The 26,324-nt window shown below is 36.3% G+C and overlaps 2 long non-coding RNA genes across 4 annotated transcripts in view; one reads left to right on the top strand and one right to left on the bottom strand.

Moving 5' to 3' along the window:
- Nucleotides 1–25,828, bottom strand: part of LOC121010569 (uncharacterized) — a 38,476-nt gene extending 12,648 nt beyond the window's left edge. Inside the window, exons 1-2 of the long non-coding RNA XR_005781237.1 lie at nucleotides 25,635–25,828; nucleotides 24,358–24,530 (exon numbers count right to left, since the gene is read on the bottom strand). This is a non-coding gene — a long non-coding RNA (uncharacterized LOC121010569). The remainder of the gene's footprint in view (nucleotides 1–24,357; nucleotides 24,531–25,634) is intronic.
- LOC121010567 (uncharacterized) overlaps nucleotides 1–26,324 on the top strand; it is a 191,944-nt gene that overhangs the window by 38,035 nt on the left and 127,585 nt on the right. The window lies entirely within an intron of this gene.

Genomic DNA, 26,324 nt, shown 5'->3' with positions numbered 1-26,324 from the left:
ATAGGTCCTATTTGTTTCTTAAATACTTTAATGACATTCTGATTATATAAGTTCATAAAATTCACTTTGTTTCTCAGAGTACCAAACTGATTGCTTTACTATCATTTTTTAAACATCTTTTTTTCTTTATTTTGATGGGAGGAAGGGAAGAGAGAGAGGAAGAGAGAGACTTTTAACCAGGCTCTGTGCTCTCACCACAGAGTCCAATGTGGGGCTCAATCCCATGATTGTGAGATCATGACCTGGGCCGAAATCAAGAGCCAGACTCTTAACTGACTGATCCACCCAGGCTCCATGCCTTACTATCTTTTAAAATTAAATGTTGCCATGGCTTAAATCGCCTCTTGAATTTTGTTTCTGACTTTATACCTACAAGATTCTTCTCAGATACTTTCTTTGCTATCACTGTCATTATCAGAATCATCTAATATAATAAAAATAGCCAATATATTTAACATCTTTTTACCTATTGGGGATGGTTCTAAACAAAGAACTTACTCTAAATTGTTCAATTCTCATAACTCTATGAGGTTGAGCCATTATTATCGACCTTTGATTGTGAATAAACAGGCACAAAAATACATTATCCAAGGTTATATAGCTAGATATAACATGGATTTGAGCACTGGAAATATGACTCCAGAGCCTCTAGTCTTAACCATGATGCTATGCTGGCTTTTAAATCATATAAAAATTGATCAAATAAAATCATAAAAATTGATCAAATAGATGCTCAATTTCTAAGCATTAAAAGAATATATACTGTTAGGGAGGAAGAATTTTTCCTCTACCCTTCTAGATCCCTCACCTGGTAAAGTGGTATAAGACAGATTAACAAGAGCACAACAAACTTAATTATGCATGTCCTGGAACCCCCTAAGAATCTGACATCCCACAGGCCATCAGGCACTGAGGCTTACATGCCATCCTGAGCTAAGGAGAAAGGGGTAGATGCCTGAGACTACAAAGGGGAGGGATACAACTTAAAGGAAGATAGGAAGAACAATTATTTGGTAAACAAATGTTGGCCATGCCATGCACAGAGAATAGGACACAGGGAAGAATTTTGTCTCCAGGCTCCACTGAGCTGAGCTTTGTCCCAGACACCGTCCCCCATACATAGTCCATACTCGTTATAGATATCTTTGATAGCCATTCTCTTCCTGGACCAGGGCCTCTGTCTCAATTCTTTCAGGTAGTTAAGGGGGCATACAAGCTCTCCCTGAGTCCTTTGGACCTCACTTGACTTCAGTTCAGAGTGATCCATATGCCAGGGTGGCACGTTGTGGGAAGGCTCATTCTGAAACCTTTGAATATGGAGGAAAATAAAACCTGAAACTCTCCCTTGGCTTCTCAATCCCATTTTCCTCTATAGTGGCAAGTAATGTTTACACTTGAATCTTTATCTGTAAATTTTAATTTCTGATAGAAGCATACACTTGTATTTAGCATAGGTGTTTCCTTCAGTAAATTAGAATGTGGCATAATGATGTTCTACGGTTTACAATATAAAATAGATCTTGTCCATGAGCTTCGGTATGTCTAATGTTTTTAAATATTTCAGAGTATTCCAAATGTCAGTAAACCATAACTTATTAACTATTTATCTCTGGATAGACATTCTGCTGAAACTTAAAGGCACACATAAAATAATTATAGTATTTATTTATTTATCTTTATATTATATATTTGTAATGGGCCTCTGGCTAGACTCTGGGTTTTGTTGGGGTCAAGGCTAGTTTGTTCTTAAGTTAAAGTCATTCTGATGTTTGACACTTGCCCCATCCGGCCTTCTTGTCCATTGAAGCCCTACTTCTAAAGGTCAGTATGCCCTCTATTTGACATCCCAACAAACAATTTCGAGTAGGCTCTAAGGGCATATTGTCAATATTTAGTGTGGCTAGAAATGCCAGTCATTTTGTCTTTGCACTTTGGTGGCTGGAATTTTCCTGTGGAACATAGCTGCCTCTAGATCATGATGAACTTTTTCTTCTATTATTCATGTATCTAATGTCTATTTAAAAATATTCAAGTCAGTGAAACTTTCTCACTTAGGGATCCATAAATGATGCTGCAATGTACTTTCCATTTTTAAAAGGAAGTCCTTAATGCAAATGTGTGAATCTCCCTGGATGCATTGATGTGACTTTGAATTATACAAGTTTTTATGTTTAATGAAAGGAAATTGTAGAGGTGTACTATATTGTGCTTTCATGTACTCCTTTTGTTGTTGTTGTTGTTGTTGTTGTTGTTGTTGTTGTTGTTGTTGTTGTCAGAGACGTACCTGGCACACTATAACAAGAAAAATGACAGGTCCATGGATTTGGCAAACTTAGACTGCTCTAGCTTTTTCCTAATTTCTTATATACCAAGACTGGAGAGATCGTACTGTTCACTCTCAGGACTCTCAGCCTTCTGTGATCAGTGCCAACAAGTATCCTAAAAATACACACTTATGAGGCCCATTCATTAACTGTACTTAAGAGAGAGTCAATTTTATGTACTTGCGAAATTGCCTTTGTCAGGAACTCTTTTGTGTAAGACTATTTGTTCTGCTTCAAAGTTTAGCCTTGCAAGGAATTTGTCTGAATAGTGTCTCTTGACCATTTGGGTCCTTCGTTTCCAAAGAGTTAACCTCTTGGATATCGGGTAGACACTGACTATTTCCTTTCTGATTGACCTTGAGCAGGGGAATTTAACCTCGACATTGTTTTTTCTTTGTCTGACCCACCTGTCGTTCTATCTCAGCTTTATGCCAACTGGTTTTTTAAGGGAGATTTAATTCATGCTTGTCAAAGCCTTTTAATATCCTTAGCTGAAGGTGTTCTAATAAATAGAACAGTGTTAACATAATAATTTGAATGAGAATAAAGAGATAGGAAAAATGAATTCAGAGAACCTCTAGCTAGCTCATTTTAAAATGAAAATATTAGATCAGAGATGAAGATCCCATATAAGCATGTCATTTGCATATAGAGTTATCCGGATTTGATAGTGGGGCTTAACATAGCAAAGCCTGACAATCTTATCCGTAGACTTTCCATATTTAAGAAAAGCCATAATACCGAGTTCTCTTTTTTCCTGTGGCAGTGAAACAGATGATTTAAATGAATCCTGCAATTCGCCCTTTGTGCTAATTTCAGAAATAGATAGCATGTCTTAAGCATTTCATTCAAACAGCATTTTATTGAAGCTGATGGCAGAGGGCTGGGAGGGAGGTTTGTCTCAAAACAAAATTGAACATTCCCTCAATATTTGCACTTACCATTCCAATAATAATAAGAAATCAAGTTTCCATAATGATACCAGCTTCTCCAGCTGGAATCAAGAGGAGAGTTTTCTCCACTGCATTAAAGATCATCACAAGCCAAAAAAAAAAAGGCAAAATAAGAATATACAGGCACTAAGACCTTATGTTTAAAAAGCCTTGCACAAAAATTTTTATGATGCTTTCTTATCTGAATATACAAACTAGAGATGTATTCAAAACAATTAAGATTATATTTCGTACTATCTTCCAATGTGATACTGCCTTTGTCAGTTTATTATTTGGTTGTAAAGGTATATAGTAAAATACTATTTTTAAACCATAGATGATCAGGTAATGAAAAATATACTTGTAGACTTTTTCATAATGGATTTTGGAATCTTTTTTGATCACAAGGGCTCACTGCATACAGTGTAATTATCAGTATTGTTTTAGAGATAACTTAATCTAATGGTACCACATGATAGTTCAACCATGCTTGGTTTTATTAGCAACTCTGTGTGATTATAAAATGAAAATAACCGTGGCTCTGCTTCTACATCAATGAAATGACCATTGCAAAATTTTCTGTGTTGTGTGTGTGTGCGTGTGCGTGTGTGTGTTTTGGTGGTTTGCACTCCAATGTAGATGCTGATCAAGGGAAAATGATTATCTTGAACTTTTGTTGTTGATATTTGTTTCCAATCTGCTAGCCTTGTGCCAATTTTTTCCCCCTTAATAAACAACCAGCATAAGTCATTTATCAGACAAACATGGCTGTGGAAGTTTTGGGGCACTATCTTGTTCCCTCCTGCAGGATTTTTCAGGCTCTCCAGAGAAAGCATACACGGTATCTTTGTCCTTCTCCTACAGTATTCTTGGCATCTAGTGAGAGTGCCAAACCTCAGGTTTCTGGATTCTCATCATTTTCCTACCTCCTACCAGAAATTTCCACTTTGCCAAATTTCCACTTTCCTGAGTCTTTTTGGGTAAAGCACTTCAGCTGCTCATCTTCTCTTCCTCTGTGTTCTAAAATGGGCTCGGTGTTTTTCTACACACAAGCACAGGGTCCATAGAATGGTTTTGTTTGCTTTTCTTATTCCATGAACAAGATATAGAGGCCCAACAAATGGGAATTTAATTCTCTATCTTCAGTAAGAAGAAACAATTGGCAGCATTAAAACAGCAATCAGTAGACACCCAAAATTAGACTAATGAACACATGTGTCTTCGAGCTTCTAAACATCTAATTTTGATGTGTCATTACCTCTACCCATTTACAGAGAAAATAGATGGTTTTTAAATTGGTTCACATGAACCATCTAAAGGGTCCTCACCCTATTCTGTTTATTATCCGTGTACCCCAGGATCCTAATGCTGCTGTGGGATCCCAGAAGGCTGTCCTACCAGTGGCAGAGGTTAAGTATGGATGTGGAAGAAGGTCAAATCCAAGCCAGATTTCACATGTGTGGTGTGTACGGGCGGGGGTGGTGTGCTCTTTTAAGAACACACAAACACAGCCTATGTCAGGATGATGTGAGATGTCATCTATATATCTGTCACAGAAAGATAATCCCTCCTAAAAAAGCAGCCAAGAGCAGAGAGGGTGTTCAAAACAGTCCTGGTATGTCACACAGGGAAGCTCTTTCTCCCCTATTGCTCCCAACCTCAACACCAGGTGGAAGAAAACCTTTCCTTTCTCTCTCTCTTTTTTAGGCCCTTGAGGACCTGCCCATTCAGTCTTTACTTGGGAGTGGATGGGATGGAGGAAGGTTGGTGGAGAAAGAAAGAGATATGGTAAAGTTTTATTTTCAAAAAAAAAAATATTGTTTACTTAAAAGCAAGATTATAACATTAAGATGCACAGAACTGAGTCTTAGTAATAATAGACTGAAATTATGAATGGTCACAAAATGAGACCATTTTGGGCGTGGAAAGCCCCAAATTTACTTAACAAGGTCACTACCTTGTAGGAAAAGGGCTTCATATTGCGGATTAAGGACCGATTTTTGAAAAACTTAAAACAGCTATCGATTTTCATTCAACGGTGGAATTTCATGAATACACTTGGCTCTATAAGCAAAGAAGGTGATTGAGAGAGGAAAGACTGAAAATAAATACATCGATCATTATTTTTTTCTCTTTATCCCTAACAGAGCTATAAAATCATGAGTTCAGACAACTGAGAATCTTGGTGCAGGTTTAACTCTCTTGATGTAGTTTTTATTTCTACTATCCTATCACATTTCTTGATGTTTCTTTTATCTTGACCTTGAGAAACCTTTCTTCATTCTCTAGATCTCTAGGGAATCTGTTTTATTTATTTATTTATTTATTTATTTATTTATTTATTTATTTATTTTTTCATTTTAGATCTGGTTCCATTGAACCCAGCTTTAGATTTCTTTAATTAGTGCTGCTCTTAACCAGCCATGAACATTGTAAACTCACGAGAATCGTGTTCTTTATGATGTTTGTGCCCCCAGATAACGAGTGACATTAGGAGTGAATTGGCAGATCTTTCCCCAATGAGTATAGTGGCAATGGGAAGAGTCCTGCAGAAGTTCAGTCACTTGGATTAAGGAAGACAGGGGTCAAGGATTGTGCTCAGGGCAACCACCTTAGGAAGTCAAAAGTGAAGGCAAATTCAAGTAATGGTGACCCATAGGATACAAAGAATGCCAGAGAAAAACGCCTGGAGCCTCTGTTATCTGTGCTTAGATGAAGAATTTACAGAGTCAAACTCTAGCTGTCAGAGCCTCAGGAGTAAGCTTGATCTGAAATGCAGAGATGTCATAAGGTTCTTCCAAGCATTGGTACTAGACAAAGAATGGTCTTAGGTTAAATGGTGTAATCATTAACATAGCTGTGCTGGTTGATAAACAAGAATGACCTTAGTTGGAAAACGTACGTTGCAGTTGGGCATTGAGAGAGTTAAAGTGCGAGCATTATGTACAGAGCTATTTTAATGAAACCGTTTAATCTGTAAGGAAGAGAAATTTAGGTTTCAGAGAAGAATTGTGATCTTCTCGAGGTATATCCTTTATATCTTTACATAAAACTTATTATATAGGTCTTTGTGGTGGGGACTTTCTAGCTATTGAAATCCATTGCTCTTCTCTCTTGGCTCCTGACTGCGAAGGGTAGAATCAATCATAATTTTATGTAGAGAAATGCCTTTTTAGCATTTATGGGGAGGTCCATGTGTGACTCCCAAACAGGCTCATCAAAAGGTAAAGCAGTGCAAAGATACTTTTTAAAATGCTCTCCCCACCAAGATGGCTCCATTATCTGACACACTACACATTCAAGGGACTTTCCCTGGCTATGTCTCTTCATTGCTTTAGTAAATAATGGCAGTAACCCAGGACTAATTTCTGAGAGTTATCTTTCTTGCACAGGGAGAACTTTTCATATTAAAGAACAATATTTTTAAAGAAAGATCAAATATCTTTAGGAATTCTAAAAAGAGAAATTGCCATTGGTGAGGATGTGGTTAGAAAAGGGGTGTGTTCGTTCCTTCGTTGCCCCAAACCCAACTAATAATAACAGTTGTCTCACACCAAGACATAATTAGCTGAAATGGTTTAACAGGTCAGTTTTTCAATAGCCTTCATCCATTAAAGTTATTTTGGTCTCCGGATGTGTACATAGGTCCGCAAGAGGTTATCCTAAAATAACCTTAAAGAGAGCACAATGTTTGAGGAGTTGAATTCAATAAACTTTGGATTGAACAAGGAAAAAGTCCAAAAAAATACATGAATGTGAATTTTAGACTGATTTAGGTAGCCTGCCATTAGAAAAACTACCAGCTTTACAGCCATTGAAGAGCTTCATCCATAGCTGAGCGGGGTCTCTTGTTTGAGGGAAGGAGTGGGAGTAAATGGGAGAGAGGTATGCAAAATATGAAAAACTTTCCTGTCTCTTAAGCATTTTTATGATCCAGGCCATTCTTTGACAGTGATAGCTGGATTCTGCTCTTTACATTGGATGAAGCTAAACACCTTTCTTTGGGGTACGATGAAATCTCAATTTCTGGACTCTAATATAAGCATCAAATTTGTCTTCACTCTCAAGGTCTACTTCCGGGCCACCTTGCACACTCAGGCATTTACCCTGAAATAATCCTGGTGCGAGTGTTTTCTGCTCTCAGTGTTTAGACTGGATTTGGCTTACTTCCACTTACTCTGAGTGTTGAACAGACTTGTGATTGCCTTCAATCAGAATAAATAAGGAGATTACTGTGGCACAACAAATAAATTATGGGCTAAGTCTTGTCATAATAATAGTTTTCATTTTTCTAACAGATTGGCTTGGGAGATCTTGAAGAATTTGCAAATATGGTTTCCTCTGTTTTGCTGATAGGAAAACAGTCTCTGGCTCTAGTTTAGGATTACAAATCTCAGAGACTCCAGCCTAAAACAGAGAACACACATTTTAGAAATTTGGACTCGGTTCATTAGAGCAGGATAATAAAAACATGACCAGGATCTGCATCCTTCTGCCATTTGGAGGAGGTGGATTTGCTGATTCTGCTAAAGAAATACTTGGCAAAGAATTTATTGTTTCCTGCTTTGAGACTTCGAAAGGATTTAGAAAACACAGGATGTGAATCCTAAAAAAAATAATAGCAGGGGGTCATATGCTAACCGCCATCTCTAAGGATTATCTGGAAACAAATTTGCCATTTTAGACAGACACTTTTATTTAGGAAGTACAATCTATAAATAGGCTCTTCTTGGTTAAATATTCTCATACAATTAATCGAGTAATGTAATTGGCTGGCCTTATAATAGGCATCAGCTCTATGGGCAGCATTGCTAAAGTTAACAGTCACTCTGGAGTTGGGACCAAGAGGCTGCAAATGAAGCCAGATGTACACACAGAGGGGCTGTAGACCCATCAGGGTTTCCTGGGGGAAATATTCATTAAACTGTGCATCTGGTAGAGTTCTTCAGGAATCACCTCCTAAGTGATCCTTTGGTATATCTGTTTTAAAACAGTCCTCCCCCCCCCCCACCTCAACCTCCACCCATTTGAAAAGCAAACAAACGTATGATTGTCTTAAATTAATATATTATCACTAAACATATTGCTCAGACGAAATGAAAGCTTCCAAAAGTTAGTGATGGAAAATAATGGAAACTTCCTTCTCCCTTATTGTTACAATAATATATAGATGATGGTGGATTAAAGATGATTGTATTTCTTCGATACTCTTTTTCATTAATACTTAACATATTTCTTTAACCTCAATGGCACTGCCATTTTCTTGTCTATCTCTGCTCTCTGTGACTTTTCCTTCTTAAGCCCCTCTTTCTTTACATCAGTTTTTTCTCTTCTTAGATGATCCCCTTCATATCCAACGCAGAACTTGCTCTTGGGCCAGACCTCTCTGTTGAGGTCCATACGTTTATATCTAACCATCTATTGGCTATCTCCACCTTTCCCGTATTGAAACTGTCATTTTCCTCTTGTCTACATGTGACCAGCCTGTCTCACACTTGATGTTTCATTCTCAGTGAGTGACCACATCCCCAAATATCCAAGAAAAACCAACATTCCAGCTTGGTTCTTCTCTCTCTTTGTCACATCTTCCAAGTTCAATCAGCCACCAGAGGTGGCTTTTGGGACTTCATGAAACTCACCCCCATCTGTCCACTTCTTTCTGATTGCTCTCTTCCAACCTTAGGGTAGGCAATCATCCCCTGACCACTCCTCCCCTGTCCCCTCTGCCTCCCATATTGACCAATCCATTTTCAACATACCAGTTGAGATAATCTTTATAAAATGCAAACCGGAACATGACATTCCCTTTTATAAAAAAGTCTTCAATGACACCTCTGCCCCTTAGACATCGGGTCTTTTATTTACATTTTCTGCTTCTCTGAGCTCTTCTCCCCCTGCCCACCTTTCAGTGGCTATGAACTTCCTATAGGAGCCATTTAGATTTATTTTCTAAACTATCATGGGAAGCACCTGCTCACTCTTAAAGTTCCTATGATAAATGGCAGAGGGCTTAATCACCTTTCTTCACCCACTCCTTTTCTGTAACATACTGGGCCAACCTCAAGCTGTCCCACATTTAAAATGAGCTCAAAATCATTTGAACTTGGACGAAACATCTCTTAAGAGTGCTGCTTGGTAACTTTACGGTGCCATTTATTTTGACTAAATACCTCTTTTGAACCTACAACCTTCTGTTATTCTCTATGAGACAGCTCCTGACTATTTTTTTGCTGAATAATAGTGGCATGTGTCACATTAAATTTTCCTTTGCCTTGTGTCTCTTTCTGAACTAAACCCAGTCTGTTCCTGGAGTTTGCCTGTCTGTTGACATACTAGGATATACTGGGCCTCTATGATGATCTGAATCCATTCTTTTTGTCTTCATTAACATGAGGTAGGAATGGGAGGATTCTTATTTGCAGTAAGAATTACCAAATACTAACTATTTGGGGGGGGGGGGGTGACATCTGATCTTTAAAAGACAAATCTGTATGTTTATTTTCTCTCAGATTGGTATAGTTCCAGTTCGGAATGTGAGGTGGCAAGCTAAAATAAATCTGTAAGACTGATTTTTTGTTTACTCTTAAAACTCAGGGTCTTAAATCAATGTTTTTAAACAATCCTAGTTATACTCCAGTGCAATAGCAAAGCCCAAGGAAAAGCTCAAAACAACTCAGCTTACACTTATTGATTTACAAATTGAGGAGCTGATCTTATAAACAATGCACAGAGCAATAGTCTGACTCAGATATCTCTAGGCTTTAACTTTGGCTTTTAATAGCTACATATATTAATATGTTGCTAGTTGGAAAGGTTAAAAAGAAAGAGTTTTAGAAGTTATGCCTTCTTACTATTGAAAGTAGAAAATTTAAAAAAGGAGAAAATTAAAATTTTACATATTCCTTATATATTAAGAATAAGGTCTGTTAACTTTCTATAGCGCCTTCCTTTAATATTTACTGTTTTAGTATTTATGTATTTAGTATGATACATATTTTTTTGCTACGTAATATATACTCCGTTAGCATAATAAATAGTTGAATGAATGGAGAAATGTATATAAATGAAAGTAATTATACTTCCACATGTCTTGAAGTAAATATAATATTAACAAAAGCATACTGTTATATAAATCATCATCTCCTTGGATGCAACAATTTCCCTCTTATTAAGCATCCACATAATTTCTTATTGTAAATAAATGCAAATATGATAGACCTTAGGTATATATCTTGCCTGCATTTTTTTAAAATGACCGTTTCCTTAGGGTAATACATATTTTTTTTAAATATGCTTGATAGATACTACCAAACTGCTTTTCAGAAAAATGGTGTTTAATTCATGTGTTCGGTAAAACTGGCTGAGAGCATCTGTTGCATAGTGCCTTGGTTGCACTACACATCTTTATTTCAAAACATAACTTTTATGGTAAAGTCATTTTATATTATTGGAATTTAAATTTCTTTTTATTTTCTTTCTGTATTTTTTAGTAGTATGGCTAAACAGTTTTCACTTAACATCTCTTGTACTTTTGTGGGTTTTCTCTGTGAATCTATTGACAAGGTATTTTTTTCCTAACATTTAGTGAACACCAAGCACCATTCTGAGGGTTTTACTTTTATTGATTTGCTTGATCCTCATAAGACCCCTATAAACAATAGAATACTCCTATAATCCCCTATTTTATAGAAATGAAATACATAGCTGGGATGATTTCTGTTGTTATCAAATCATTTTTTTTCTTATTAATTTTTATAAACTCTTTACATATTAAAACTGTTAGCCAGGTAGACAAATGTGTAGCACATAGTCCCATATTATACAAATTCCTTTTCTCAGGTTTATCAATAAATTTTATTTTGTGAAGTTCAATGATTGTACTATTAAACTCATCAAAACCTTAAGTTCATAGGGTTATTATTTATATATTATCCCTGTCTTTTGTGTTTTTGTTTGTTTATTTGCCTCTTTTGTTCATTTATACCTCCTGTTGATTTGGAAATAATGTGTTATGTGAAATGAGAATGTCCCTTACTTTTTCTTCCATAATCGATAAAGTTTCTACTGATTTGTAGTACTCACTGAAGTATACTGAGTACATGTACCTGAGTATGCATGTATATGTACATATACCCAAGTCTATTTTGAAAAATTACTTAACATTTTTTGTCACATGATATTTATTTCTAAATCATATTGTTTTCCTTATTGTGGGTTGGAAATCATTTTATTACATGAGATGACAAATAATCCCTTGTTATATTTCCCTGGAAATGTTTTGGTCTGCTTCACTTACCACAAAACAAAAACAAGTCCTGTTGGATTTGAATAAAATGAAACACACATATTACAATAAAATATAATGCATTTTTGTTTTACTTTATCTTCATGTAATTTGTGATTGTTACAGTATGAAATTAGTTTTCAGGAATGAAAAGGAAATATAAACATATCAGTAAGGATAAAATAAGTTCTAGTGTTGATGTCTTCACTGTTAGCTTTCATCCAGGAACTGGATGATTTGAGGGGACTGACATTAGTGATTTGAAAGAACTGGAGGAACACCCAGGCAGTGCTGAGCTTCTTGGTCAGTGCTTACCAATTCTGCATGTAGATACTCTGGGGGGGAAAGGAACATCCTGTTTCCTGTCAACTGACAGGTTTTCTTTCTTCTCAGTCCATACAATATGGCTGAACTAGTGGTTAAGTTTGCCAGCCCCACGAGGTTCATCTTTTTCGTTGTCTTCTTAGGTTTTAAGTAACCAAGTAGAGTCTCTGTTTGAAAATGAATGTCTTCTTTGCTTCTCTTAGGATAATGAGAGATTTTAAAGCAGTACTCAGAACCAAGTCTCGCTAAACTCTGCAGGTATTTCCATTTAGGGGAAACGTACACACCATTTCAAAGTAAAAAGTTAATCTTGTATGCTTCTACCCCTTATTTTTTTTCTTCTTAATTCGAGAGGTGGTGGGGGCAAGAGAGAATCTTAAGCAGGCTCCACGTTCAGCATAGAGCCCAAATGGAGCTAGATCCCATGACCCTGGGATCATGACCCGAGCTGAAATTAAGAGTCAGACACTCAACTGATTGAGCCACCCAGATGTCCCATTTCTACATCTTTTTAATTATGTCTGTAAAAGTGGATATAAAATACTTCCCTAAAGTGAGTCTGGACAAGACACTTAGTCTCCACGTTCATTCTCAGGAAAAGAGTAAAGGAGCAGTCAGAAGATGATGTTTTTTCCTCGGTGGTTTGTAAACATGCTATGGTATATGGGCAAAGTGTATTTTACAAAATTTCACTGAGCCTCCTAGATCAATTTATTTCTCTATCATATCCATCTTCAATTTAGTAAGAAAATCCATTTTTTTCTCTCCTATATCCCCACCATTATATAGTTTCCAGATATATTCTGCTTTCTTACATAATAGCATCAACTTATATCTAATGTTTGACATGTTTATTCTGTTTCAAACTTCTATAGCTGGTGATACTTATAAGTAATTTTGAAATAAAATGGTAACATAGGATCTATGTCTTTTATTTACCTCATATATCCTTTAATTAGTTGGAGCTTTTCCATGCTTCCATGATGACTTAGATGAGCTAAGTCAACATTTATACTGTGGGTGACATCTAAGGGTATGTGAGGATGCACATGAAAGTTTCATATGGCAAATATGATGTTGATAAAGATAGTATTTCTGAAAATTTCAATTGGTGGATTTTATGGAAGGTTTTTTTTTTCAGATACCGTGCTTTAGCTATTGTCTGAATAATTCAGTTTTTAAAATGTCTTCCAAAGTTATGTAACAGGATTTACGTATTTGAATAGTGTCTATCGGAAAGTTGTTCTGAATTGTATGTGTACTGTAATTGCTCCAAGAGTATGTCTCAGTGACAGTGTTTAAATGTTGTAGCTCAGTCAGGATAGATTATGATCCTATGTAATGGATTTTGGTTTTATTTTCATTTTTTAAAAGTGTATTTATTTATTTTGAGAGAGAGAGAGAGAGAGCGCGAGAGACATTGCAAGTGAGGGTGGGGCAGAGAGAGGGAGAGAGAATCCCAAGTAGGCTGTACACAGTCATCACAGAGCCTGATGGGAGCTCAGTCTCCTGAACCCTGAGATCATGACCTGAGCCAAAATTGAGAGTGGAACACTTAACCCACTGAGCTACCCAGGCATCCCCTGTGCAATGTCTTTTATGCAAAAATGTTTCATTTATTGTTTGTCTGACCTTTGCTAGGTATCACACCAGATTTTTCAACACACACACACACACACACACACACACACACACACTTTACACCACTTTTCTCTACTTCATTTTTCATAGACATGATCATGTGAAACATAGATGTGATTAGAGATATGAAAACTAAAACTTGCAAGGTTATCACTACTTGAAGGTCATACAGGTCATAAGTGGTAGAGCCCGCATTAGAACATACACATATTTGAATCTTTTCTTATGCTTAATCGAATATGTAAATAAAATCCCTGTAAATAGACTCCCTGAATAGTTTGATTAGTACATATGTGTCACTAAATCACCTTCTAAGGAATTGGGTTAAAATTACATGAAGCCAGGAGACATTTCCACGTGTATTTTTACCTATTTGACCTAGTTTTCTACATGTATTTTTGCCTACTGTATCTAATAGGACTTTATTTATTTGTTTGTTTGTTTATTTATTTATTTTTCATTTTCTAATATATCTAATAAAACATAGACATCTTGAATGCAATGGGAGTTATACATGTTAACTTTGATCAATGTCACTGAAATACCCTCCAGTTTACAGCCCTCCTTTATTCTCTCCCGGTGATAAAGACTAAATTTCCAGAATGCAGCAGAGCAGCCATCTTTTTGGCATTGGCCATATGGTGTGGTTGTTGCAGAACTAGGTTGTTCTGGCCTGAATCTATGAGTGAAAGAAGATCTTTGGTCGCAACACTTTTGGGAGAGAATCTAAACTCATGCAGTCTGTATCATCGAGATGGGTTGTGTTTTTAATTCAATTAACCTAACCCAATAGAAATTAAACACTTGTGGTGAGTTATGACTAATTATATGAGGTGTCACCAGTTATAAAGTTAAGGAATACATACTTGGAATGGTTTACTAAGTTTTTTTTTTTTTTTTAATTTTACAAATGGCAGTAGAATCTAGGGTGGTCTGATATATTCTAACTTTCATTTGATAAACTACCTTGAATGACAGAGAAGGTATAGGTGCAATGCAAAAAATATACCTACTGTGAATATAGATATTGTGTGTGGTTGTATATATATGTACATGTGGGTGTTTGGCAGTGGTGATGAAAGTTACAGGTAGCTAAACTGCTTGTACTCTTTGGCATTACAGATACTGACTTCAGGTTGGTTAAGTCACAAATACATGTTCACAATTTAAAGTTAGCCACAAAAATGATATAAAACATAACTTCTAAACCAGTAGAGGGGAAAAAAACTAATAAAGAAAGTTCGATCAATACAAGAGTGTACAGGAAATTAGAAAAGAGAATCAAAGAACAAGCAGAGTAAGAAGGAAGCACACAAAAGTTGGTAGAAATAAATCCAAATATATTAGTAATCACCATCATCCATCATGAGTGCTAGGATAGAGGGCAAGTCGAAAATTGCTGATATAGATGATACTGTGCAACCAAGGATCTTGGTAGAAATCCTGAAATATTGGAAACACACAAAAGCATTCTGATCACAGCATAATGGCTAATCTAGTGTTTGACCTGAGATAACTCTGGGTAAAATTTCACATATGTTGAGCATCAGTAAGATTTCCATATTACCTATGCTAAAATGACTTGCACCTCAATTTAATGAGTTTTTCCAAATCATTTCCTCTTGCAGTACCCTGTTATTTTCCTACTATCATTTGTAACTGTATAGCACAATTTTCTGTATTAGTTTAATAGCTGTCTTTGTAAGCAGTCAGTATTCCTGCCAAAGCAGAGACTACTTCTCGTTTGTTCTGTGGAATTTTCCCAATGGCTGGCATTAGTAGAACATTGATACATATCGAATGAGTAAATAAATGCCATTGACTGATTGCGATAATTTTTGCCCTACAGGATAAAAAAAAGCAAGCCATCCAGATACGTTGTCATAGTAACATGCCTGAAGAATGCCATTATAAGAGCTATATGGCCCTTTGTAGCTGAAGTACCTATGTTCTGCAACTATATCTGGACAATTATAATCAGAGATTTTTAGCAGAATTATACTCATTATGGTTTTTCAAGTATCATGTGGCACATTTAACAATTGTATTAATTAATTCATTTTAAATTTATTATAAAGAATAATTGATCTACAGTGTTAGATTAGTTTCGGATGTACTGATCTGAAAATTCTGTACATTACTTAGTGCTCACCATGGTAAGTCATCATTTGTCATCGTACAGTGTTATTACAATATTATTAACTGTATTTCCTATGCTGCAGTTTGCATCTCTCCAACTTACTTGTTTTGTAACTGGAAGTCTTCATCCCATTAATCTAATTTCCCATCCCCACAACCACCTCCCCAATGGTAAGCATCAGCTCACTGAATTTAGAGGACTATTTTTATTTGGTTTGTTTCTTAGATTCCACCTATAAGTGAAACAATATAGTATTTGTCTTGGTCTCTTTTTACTTAGGATAATAAGCTCCAGATCCATCTATATTGTTGCAAATGGCAAGATTTCATTGGCTAACTAATGTTCCACTCTATCTATCTAAATAAATAAATAAATAAATAAATAAATAAATAAATAAATAAGTATCTCCAACATCTTCTTTATTCATTCATCTATAAATGGATGCTTCCATATCTTGGCTTTTGTAAATAATGTTGCAATAAACAGGGTGCATGTATTGGTTTTTTTTTTTTTTTTTTTTGACTCAGTGAGGTTTTTTTTCCTCCTTTGGGTAAATACCAGTAGTGGAATTACTGGAGCATATGGTATTTCTATTTGTAATTTAAAACAAAAATTTAATGTCTGTTTATTTTTGAGAGAGAGAGAGAGAGAGAGAGAGAGAGAGAGAGAGAGAGAGAGAATGAGCTGGAGAGGGGCACAGAGGGAGACAGAATCTGAAGCAGGCTCCAGGCTCTGAGCTGTCAGCACAGAGCCTGATGTGGGCTCGAACCCACAAACTGTGAGATCCTGACCTGAGCTGAAGCCAGATGCTTAACTGACTGAGCCACGCAGGCACCCCCTCTTTTTAATATTTGAGGCGCCACCATACTACTTGTCAGTGTGGTTGCACCAATGTACATTCCACCAACAGTGCACAAGGGTCCCTTTTCTCCACATCATCAGCAACACTTGTTATTCCTTTTCTTTTTGTTACTTGCCGTGAGAACTGGTATAAGGTAACATCTCGTTGTGGTTTTGATTTGCATTTTCCCTGATGAGTGGAAATGAATATCTTTTTATGTATATGTTGAACATTTGAGTCTTCCAAAGCCACATCATGTGTCATTCAAAGTCACTGTTTCCTTGTTGGTCTGGATGATCCATCCGTTGATGTAAGTGGGGGTGTTAAATTCCCCTACTGTTACTGTAATACTGTCAATTTCTCCATTTCAGTATTTTGGTACCTCTGTGCTGGGTACATAAATATTTACAACTGTTGTATCCTCTTGTTGGAATGATTCCTTTATCATTATGTAATGGCCTTCTTTGTCTCTTGTTACAGTATTTATTTTAATGTCTATTTTGTCTGATAATAGTATGGCTTTCCCAGCTTTTATTACATTCTATTTGCATGGAATATCGTTTTCCGTTTCTTCACTTTTAGCCTATGTGTCTTTAGTCTGAAGTGAATCTCTTATTGACAGCATACAGATGGATCTTGTTTTTTGATTCATTCGGTCACACTGTGTCTTTATATTGAAGCATTTATTCCATTTATATTTAAAGTAATTATTTATAGGTATGTATATATTATCATTTTGTTTGTTTTCTGGTTGTTTTTGTAGTTCTCCGATCCTTTCTTTTTCTCATACTCGCTTTCGTTGAGATTTATTGACTTTCTTTTGAGTGAAGCCTGAATTCCTTTGTTTTTTGTGTAGTTTTTCTATAGTTTTATGGTTTGTGGTTCCTGTGAGGTTCATATGTAGCATCCTATGTATCCATTAAGCAGTCTGTATTAAGTTTACGGTTGCTTAAGTTTGAACACATTCTGAAAGTACTACATTTTTACTTTCCACTCTACATTTTATTTATATGATGTCATACTTTATGTCTTTTTGTGTCTGCCTTAACTAATTTTTACAGACATAATTGATATTACTACTTGTGTCTTTTAATCTTCATAGCTTATTTATAACTAATTGATCTAGTACATTTAGTATATGTTTGCTTTTACCAGTGAAAATTTTTCTTTTATAATTTTCTTAATTCTAGGTATGGCCTTTTCTGCTATAAAAGTCCCTTTAATGTTTCTCGTAAGGCTGGTTTACTGGTAATGAACTCCTTTAACTTTTGTTTGTCTTGAAAATTCTTTCTCTCTGTTCTTCAATTCCGAATGATAGCCTCATGGGTAGAGGACTTTTGGTTGCAGGTTATTTTTAGCACTTTGAACATACCCTACTACTTCTTTCAGGCCTGCAAAGTTTCCGCTGAAAATTTGTTGATAGCTTTATGTGGTTTCCCTTGTTGGTAACTATTTGCTTTTCCCCTGCTGTTTTTAATATTCTCTCTCTCTCTCCCTCTCTCCCTCTCTCCCTCTCTCCCTCTCTCCCTCTCCCTCTCCCTCTCCCTCTCCCTCTCCCTCTCCCTCTCTCTCTCCCTCTCTCCCTTTTGCCATTTTAATTATTATGTGTCTTAATATGGACCTTCTTGGGTTCATCTTTACAGGTTCTCGGTGCTTCTTGGAACTGGATATCTGCTTCTTTCACCTGATGAGGGAAGTTTTCAGCTATCATTTCTTCATAGAAGTTTTCTGTCCCTTTTTCGTTCTGTTCTCCTGTTGGACTCCTATAATGCAAATGTTAGTACGCTTGATTTTCCTTGGATGTTTCAGCCTATCCTCATTTTTTAAATTCTTTGTTTGGCTGTTCACCTTGGCTGTTTTCCATTACCCTATTTTCAGATTGCTGACTCATTCTTCTGCCTCCTTTAGTCTAGTGTTTTTTCCTTGTAGTGTGTGTGTGTGTGTGTGTGTGTGTGTGTGTGTGTTGGGGGGGCGGGGCGGTGAGCAGGCAGAAGTTTATTAGAATATAAGACCAGAAAGGAAAAATAGTATGAAAACTCTTTTTCCAGAGAGGGGGCATTTAAAACTGAATACCCCCTTGTAGTGTGTTTTTTTTTTTTTTAATTTCAATTATTGTATTCTTAAACTTTCATTCTTTTTTATGTATTTTCTTCTATCTCTATGTTAAAGTTTTCATTGAGTTAATTCACTCCCAAACGATGTGAGCATTTTTAGGACCATTACTTTGATCTCTTTATCAGGTAGATTGCTTATCCTTGTTTTTTTTTTTTAGTTAATTTTTTAAAGGGTGTGTGTGTGTGTGTATTTTGAGCATATTCCTTTTTCTCCTCATTTTGTTTGACTTTCTGTGATTGTTAGATATTAGGTAGGTCACCTACGTCTCCTGGTGGTGAAAGTAGTGGGTTTGTTGGAAGGCATCCTGTGGCGCCCAGTAGCACAATCTCCCATGGTCTCCAGAAACTGGTGCTCCAGGGATGTCCCCTGTGTGGGGTGCATGTGCCCTCCTGTTGTGGCTGGGCCACAACTGCTAAGGATGCACTAGCTAGCAGGCCTGGCCCTAAGGCAGCTGGCTGAAAAGCCTGGCTATAGCAGTTGCTGTCCTCTGGTGGGTGATGTCAGCCTTTAGCATAGCTGGCTGAGGGGCCTGGCAGTAACTGTTGTAGGTTTGCCAGTGGGTGGGGCCGCCTACCCTCCCTGGGACAGGAGTTGTTTTGGAGGGATGCTGGTCTCAGCCAAGGTTGTCTCCTGGGTTAGGTAGGGTGGGAGTCAATTTGGAAATGCACCCTGTTGGGGTAGCTCCACAGGAGAACACCAGGGTGAGTGAACAGTGCTGTCAGGTAGATTGGGGAATGTTAGAAATGGTTTCTCCCAGCATCTGACCAACTAGGCTGAAGGAAGGCATGAAAAATGGGACCCACCCTGGTAAAAGTTTCTACCATCCCTACCCATCTGGTGCTCACTCTAAAATTAATGAGTAAATCTTTTCATGTACTAGTGGTGCTTTCAAACTGCTGTCCCTGTGTTGAGTCTTGGACCTAGTGAGTGTGGTGTATCGGCCCTTGAAGAGTGGAATCTTGGTTTCCTGTAGCTAACTGGGTCTTCTGAAGTTAAGCTCAGCTGGTTTTGAAGGCTCCCAGAGTTAAGCCTCACTGATTTTGAAAGCCAGACATTAAGGGTGCTCACATTTCTGGTTCAGATCCCCAGGACTGTGGGGTTGAGGGTTGTCCATTCTGAGGCTTGATCCCCTTGCTCCTCTGGTAGGACCTCTTCACCTCTGATATCTCTCCCACTTGTGGGTTTCCCTGCAGGAGTTTGGTTCCCCTCCTACACCTCTTGATGTGAGTCTCTGTATATCGTTGGCTGTGGGAACACGATTCTACTAGTCTTTAGGTTGTTTTCAAAAAGTTGCAGTATATATAGTTGTAGCCCTGGTATATCTGTGGAAGGAGGTGAGCTCAGAACCTCCTACTCTCCTATCATCCCTGAGTCTCCTTCATGTGTGGCATTTTTAACATATTTTGTCAAATCACATAGACTTTGTCTATGTTTTGAGAGCCATGAGCAACAAGGACGTGTTTTGCTGATGTGCAATTCTCAGTTTATGTATAACACTATTGGAAGTTGAAATTCCTGGCTGTTCTCCGTTGTCTGTGAGTTAGCCTCATAGCAATTAACACAATTTGTAATTACTTATTTATTGTGTTTACATGTGATTAACATCTGTACTTCCTTGAGGCAAGGATGATTATCCTCACAAATACATATATTTTCTTGTACCCTATCAGGATGGTTATTTGTCCCAGCATTATATAATCTTTTAAAAAGGGAGTCATAGAGTCTGTCCATTTGTAATGATCTTACCATTATTTCAAAATGTTCTTGGGTAGCATTAAATTTTACTCTACATTCCAGGAGTATTTTTATTCTCCTCGAGGGTGTTGGTATGGGTTTACATGAAAAATTCTTTTCAGTTCAGAGTGGAAAAATTCTAGAAAAAACTAACGTACCTATGAACCCAATTGAAAGGAAATTTTCCAGAGTAAGCACTATCATAAAATTAGTATCAGAATTCACAGCTATAGTTTTGTTCCACATTTTCTTCATTGATCGTATAGTGCCTTTATACAGTAATAAATATGCTAAATAGGAAAATGACTAAATAAAATTTTATATATGTGTAAAATCTATTCTAAAATACACATTTTACCAAAATTAAATAGGGTAAGATTGAATCATGAATATTTGAAACCTGGAACACAATGTGTCACACATAAATCAAATGTTACATCTTCCTTCATTTTTTAAATTAATTTCAATTAAGATGTAGTTACTATATAGTTTTATATTAGTTTTGGATGTACAACATAGCAATTCAACGATTGCATATATTATTCTGGGCTCATCAAGGTAAGCGTACTTTTAATCCCCTTCACTTATTTCACCAATTCCCCCACCCACCCCCCTCTGGTGGCCATCGGTTTGTTCTCTATGGTTAAGAGTCTGTTTCTTGATTTGTCTCTCTCTGTCTCTTCCCTTTGCTCATTTGTTTTGCTTCTTAAATTACCTATGAATGAAATCATTTGTATTTGTCTTTCTCTGACAGACTTATTTCAGTTGGCGTTACACTTTCTAGATGCATCCACCTTGTTGCAAATGGCAAGATCTCATTCTTTGTTTATGGCTGAATAACGTTCTGTTATAGATATATATCACATGTTCTTCATGCATTTGTCAGTTGGTGGACCCTTAGGCTGCTTCCATACTTTGTCTATTGTAAATAATGCTTCAGTTAGCATAGGGATGCATCTACCTCTTTGAATTAGTGTGGATACATACACAGTGGTGGGATTACTGGGCACAGTGTAGTTATATTTTTAATTTTTTGAGGAACCTCTATACTGTATTCCAGAGTGGCCACATCAGTTTGCATTTTCATCAGTTTGTGAAGGTTCCTTTTTCTCCATATCTTCACCAATAGTTGTTTCTTGAGCTTTTGATTTTAGCTATTCTGACCAGTGTGAGGTGATATCTCATTGTGGTTTTGATGGACATTTCCCTGATGATTAGTGATGTCGAGTATATTTTCATGTATCTGTTCACCATAGGTAGGCCATCTTTGGAGAAATGTCTGTTCATGTCTTTCATCAACCTTTTAAAATTTATCAACAGGTAAATGGACACATAAATTATGATATATGCATACAATAAGCAAAATAAATAAACTACTAATGCACACTACAACATGAATGAATCTCAAAAATAATAAATACAGTATGATTGTATTGATATGAAATGTTAAAAGTGTAAATCTATAGTTAGAGTAAGGAGGGGATAGGAGGGGCTCAGGTTATATTTACAAGTGTATAAAATGAGTTTCTCAGAGATGATGGCTCATTATCTTGATTGTAGTGATAGTTTCAAAGTCATATTCAAGGTCCAAACTTATTAATTTCTATCCTTTTAAATATGTGCAGTTTATTACATTTCAGTTTTATCTAAATAAAACAGTATTAAACAATAAAATAATTTTCTTGACCTTCTCTAATTCAAGATTTAATCAGGAAGCTTTATTTTAACTTTCAAAGTTGACATAATCTAGGATTTTAGATACAGTTTGTTATTATTGAATAGTTAGTTGCCTTTGATTTTTAACGCTATTTCAATACCTAGGCTTAATATTTTAACTTCTTACAATGCTTATAATTAAATCTTTATTCCATAACTTCTCAATTTTTGAGAATATTATTATTCATTTGTTGCTTTCCTGGATTATAACTTGAGGAATTCATATGCACAGTGGTGTATTTTCTGAGACATTCCAGAATCATACATTTGTGTTCTTAGATGAGACATGCTTGTGTAAAACATTTGGGGAACTCGTTTCTGCTTTCAGAGGTCTATAAAATATCCCCAGTGTTTCCTGGTACGGAACCCTTCATTGTAGGTAACATTTTCTTCCTATACATTCTTGGAATAACTTTAGTGTCCAACTCTTGATTTTGGCTCAGGTCATGATCTCATGGTTGTGAGATGGAGCCTCACCTCAGACTCCCTGTTGGGCATGGATCCTGCTTAGGATTCTCTCTCTCCCTTCCTTCTGCCCCTCCCCCACTCAAGGACACACTAAAAAATATATTAATCATGCAGTGTCTAGATATGGGGTTCCTTTCTGTTAATTGTGGTATTAAGTGGACCCTTTTGATTTTAAGACATTCCATAGTTTGAGTTCTCTTATTTTTTGTTTCCTTTATTGTTGATGTCTACTCTACTTGTTATTTTCTTTTCTCCAGGAACTACAGTTCTCTATTAATTAAATGTCTATTTTTTGTCCTCGACTCTGTTACCTTTTCAACTAATACCTTCTTTTATTAATCCTCGTTTGATTTCCTACAGTATCAGTTCTCCTTTTACTACTTTTAAAGCAAAATTATAATCTGTATCACAATAGGAAATACTTCCTTTTCTTATCCATTTTTTCATCTCTTCCTCCACTTTAATTAGCTCATTTTTACCTCATATTTAAGTTTTTATTCAAATTCCAGTTAAAATACAGTGTATTAATAGTTTTAGAGGTACAGTTTAGTGATTCAATACTTATATACAACACCCAGTGTATATCACAAGTGCACCTAATCCTTATCACCTATTTAATCCATCTCCCCATTTACCTCCATCTGGTAACCCTCACTTTCTTCTTTATAGTTAAGAGTCTCTTTCTTAGTTTGCCTCTCTCTCTCTCTCTCTCTCTCTTTTTCCCTTTGCTTGTTTGTTTTGTTTCTCCAGTTCCCCATAGGAGTGAAGTAATACGGTATTTGTCTTTCTTTGACTGACTCATTTCACTTAGCATAATACTCTCTAGCTCCATCCATGTCATTGCAAATGGTAAGATTTCATTATTTTTATGGCTGAGTTATGTTCCATTGTGTATATATATCACATCGTCTTTATCCATTTATCAGTTCATGGACACTTCAGCTGTTTCCATAATTGGGCTATTGTAGATTATGCTGCAGTAAACATTAGGTGTATGTATCCCTTTGAATTAGTAATTTTGTATTCTTTGGGTAAATAACTAGTAGTGTGATTTCTGGATCATGGGGTAGTTCTATTTTTAACTTTTTGAGGAATCCCCATACTCTTTTCCAGAGTGGCTGTACCAGTTTAAATTCCCATCAGTAGTGCAAGAGGTTTCTCCTTTATTCTCAGCAATACCTGTTGTTTCTTGTATTGAGGATTTTTAGCCATTTTGACAGGTTTTGAGATGATATCTCATTGTAGTTTTGATTTGTATTTCCCTGGTGATTAGTGATGTTGACCATCTTTTCATGTATCTTTTGGCCATCTGGATGTCTTCTTTGGAAAAGTATCTATCCGTGTCTTCTTCCCATTTTTAATTGGCTTATTAGTTTTTGGAGTGTCGAGTTTTATAAGTTCTTTATATATTTTGGATACTAACCCTTTATAAGATACATCATTTATAAATATTTTGTCTGATTCAGTAGGTTGTCTTTTAGTTTTGCTTGTTGTTTCCTTTGTTGTGCAGAACCTACCTCTTCCTTATTGAGAAGGAAATAAAAACCCTCAGAAAGCCTTCAGGAACTGTCTCATAAACATAGATCTCAACTCACAGTTGTTTGCATTTAAATATGTAACAGTTAATTAGACTCAGTGACATCCCAAGAATGGCAAAGTAGAAAGCCCCAGGCCATCCTTACTCCCACAAACGCACTAATTGAACAACAATTTACAGATAAAATCCTTTTGAGAAATTCAGAAACTAAATGAAAGGCTCTTGCCCTCTGGAAAAACAGAAAACCAGACTCACTGAAGCTGGTAAGGAGATATGGCACACTCTCTCACCATTCCCTTACCTGAGTTAATTCCATAGGATCAGAAAGAGACCTTGAAGCTCCTAGCTTCTCCCAGAGGAGGGACAGTGTTGCTTTGCATGTCTAACTCCCCAATTTTCCAAAGGGGTTCCCCAGAGGATTTATCTCAGTTCTGCAAGTCTTGGAGCTCAGATGGGTCCACTGCAATCTAGCATCTTGTGGGAGAACACAGACAATAGCTTGGGCTGGAAGATGCCATAACTTTCCCTCATGGCTCCCCATAGAGTGAGATAACAAAAAGGAAACTAAAGGCATATAAAGAACTTTTCAACCTGAAACAGCAGAATATACATTTTTCTCAAGTGTACCTGATTCCTTCTCTGGGGAAAATCACATGTTACTTCACAGAACAAATCTCAATGAATTTAAGGTTAAAGTTATATTTTCTATCTTTTTGCACCACAGTGGGATAAAATAACAAATCAAGAGCAGAAGGAAATCTTGAAGATTCACAAAAATGTGGAAATGAAACAACATACTTTTGAGCAATTATTTGGTAAAAGAAAACAATTTATAGAAATTTCAGAATACCTCAAGACAAATGAAAATCCATAAAAATACTATCACTTAAAGGATGTAGCATAATCAGTATACAGAAGGACATTCACAGTGATGAACAAGTACACTAAAGGAGAAGAAAGGTTTCAAATAAAATACCTAACTTTACGCTTACTTGAATGAGCTGGAAAAAGAATAACAAACCAAGGCCAAACTTAGTGGAAGGAAGAAAATAACAAAAGTAAAAGCAAAAATAAATGAAATAGAAAATAGGAAAACAATGGGAAAAAATCAATAAAACTGAGTTTTTTTTTTAAAAGATAAACAAAATTGATCAACCCTTAGCCAAACTAAGTGAGAGCAAGAGAAGACTAAAATCAGAAATGAAGGAACATTGCAAATGATAACACAAAAATGAGAAGGATTTTAAGAGACTATAGGCTAACTGGATAGTCCAGAACAAGTGGATAAATTCCTAGAAGTACACAATGTTTCCAAAGTAAATCATAAGGAAAGGGAATATGTGAACAGATCCATAGTTGGTATGGTATAGAGATTGAATCACTATTCAAAAACTTTCCATCGAAGAAAAACCCAGGATCAGATGCCTTCACTGTTGATTTCTACCAAATACTTAAAAAAAAAAAAAAATCCTGTGAATCAAGTCAATCCTTCTCAGGTGCTTGCAATAAATTCAAACTAATCTAAGCAATTAAGAATTAAGTATGTATAAAATAATAGTGTCTAAACCAGCTGGTTACCAAGATCACTTGGGAGTCCTTTAAAAGGTAGAGATTACAGAGTCTCTTCCCCAGAGGGTAGGATTCATCAGTTGGCAGGTGGAGGTCTTGCAATCAGAATCTTAAAAATCTGTTTCTGATAGAGTTTGGTTTTCACTTAGATGGCAGCCCCTTAGGAGAGGTGGTCTATTCCCAGGAGAATGGTGGGCAGGTTCCAGCTCCTTGTGACACTTCCCGTGTTCTTCCCCGCCCCCTCCTTTCTTCTTGTGATCTCACAACTGCTCCCCCTTTTAAAGCTGTATTGAGATACGTCTGGATTTACAAAGAGGGGTTGTCCTGAAAACAGCCCTCTAGAATAACTTAGGGGTTTAGGGGTGGCTTCCTGGTATACTTCGTAGTTCTCCTTGTTGTCTACTTACAAACCATGAACAAGAATTGCTCCTTCTGTAGAAAACTCCTGCTCTTTTTTTTTTTTTTTTTTTTTGGTCATAGCTATTTTCTTTTGCAGGGTCTAAAATCAAATGATCTACGATCTACTTCTCAAATAGTAACTGAATAAGAATGAACATGGTTTTGAGTTTTTCGTTTGTTTTCTTTGTCAATGTCTAGTAACCAGTAGACAACAAAAGGAATGAAAAAAGTTCACCAAGGCTTTAAGGTCTAAAACTAGCTATGTCTTCTTTGAAGTGTAGCTGTTAAAGCCATCTTTTT

The sequence above is a fragment of the Herpailurus yagouaroundi genome, unplaced genomic scaffold (genome assembly GCF_014898765.1).
Source record: "Herpailurus yagouaroundi ecotype Mexico unplaced genomic scaffold, PumYag 192, whole genome shotgun sequence".
In the NCBI taxonomy this organism is placed as follows: domain Eukaryota; kingdom Metazoa; phylum Chordata; class Mammalia; order Carnivora; family Felidae; genus Herpailurus; species Herpailurus yagouaroundi.
The sequence above is the reverse complement of the archived record's forward strand: the minus strand, read 5'-3'. Positions and strand labels throughout refer to the sequence as shown.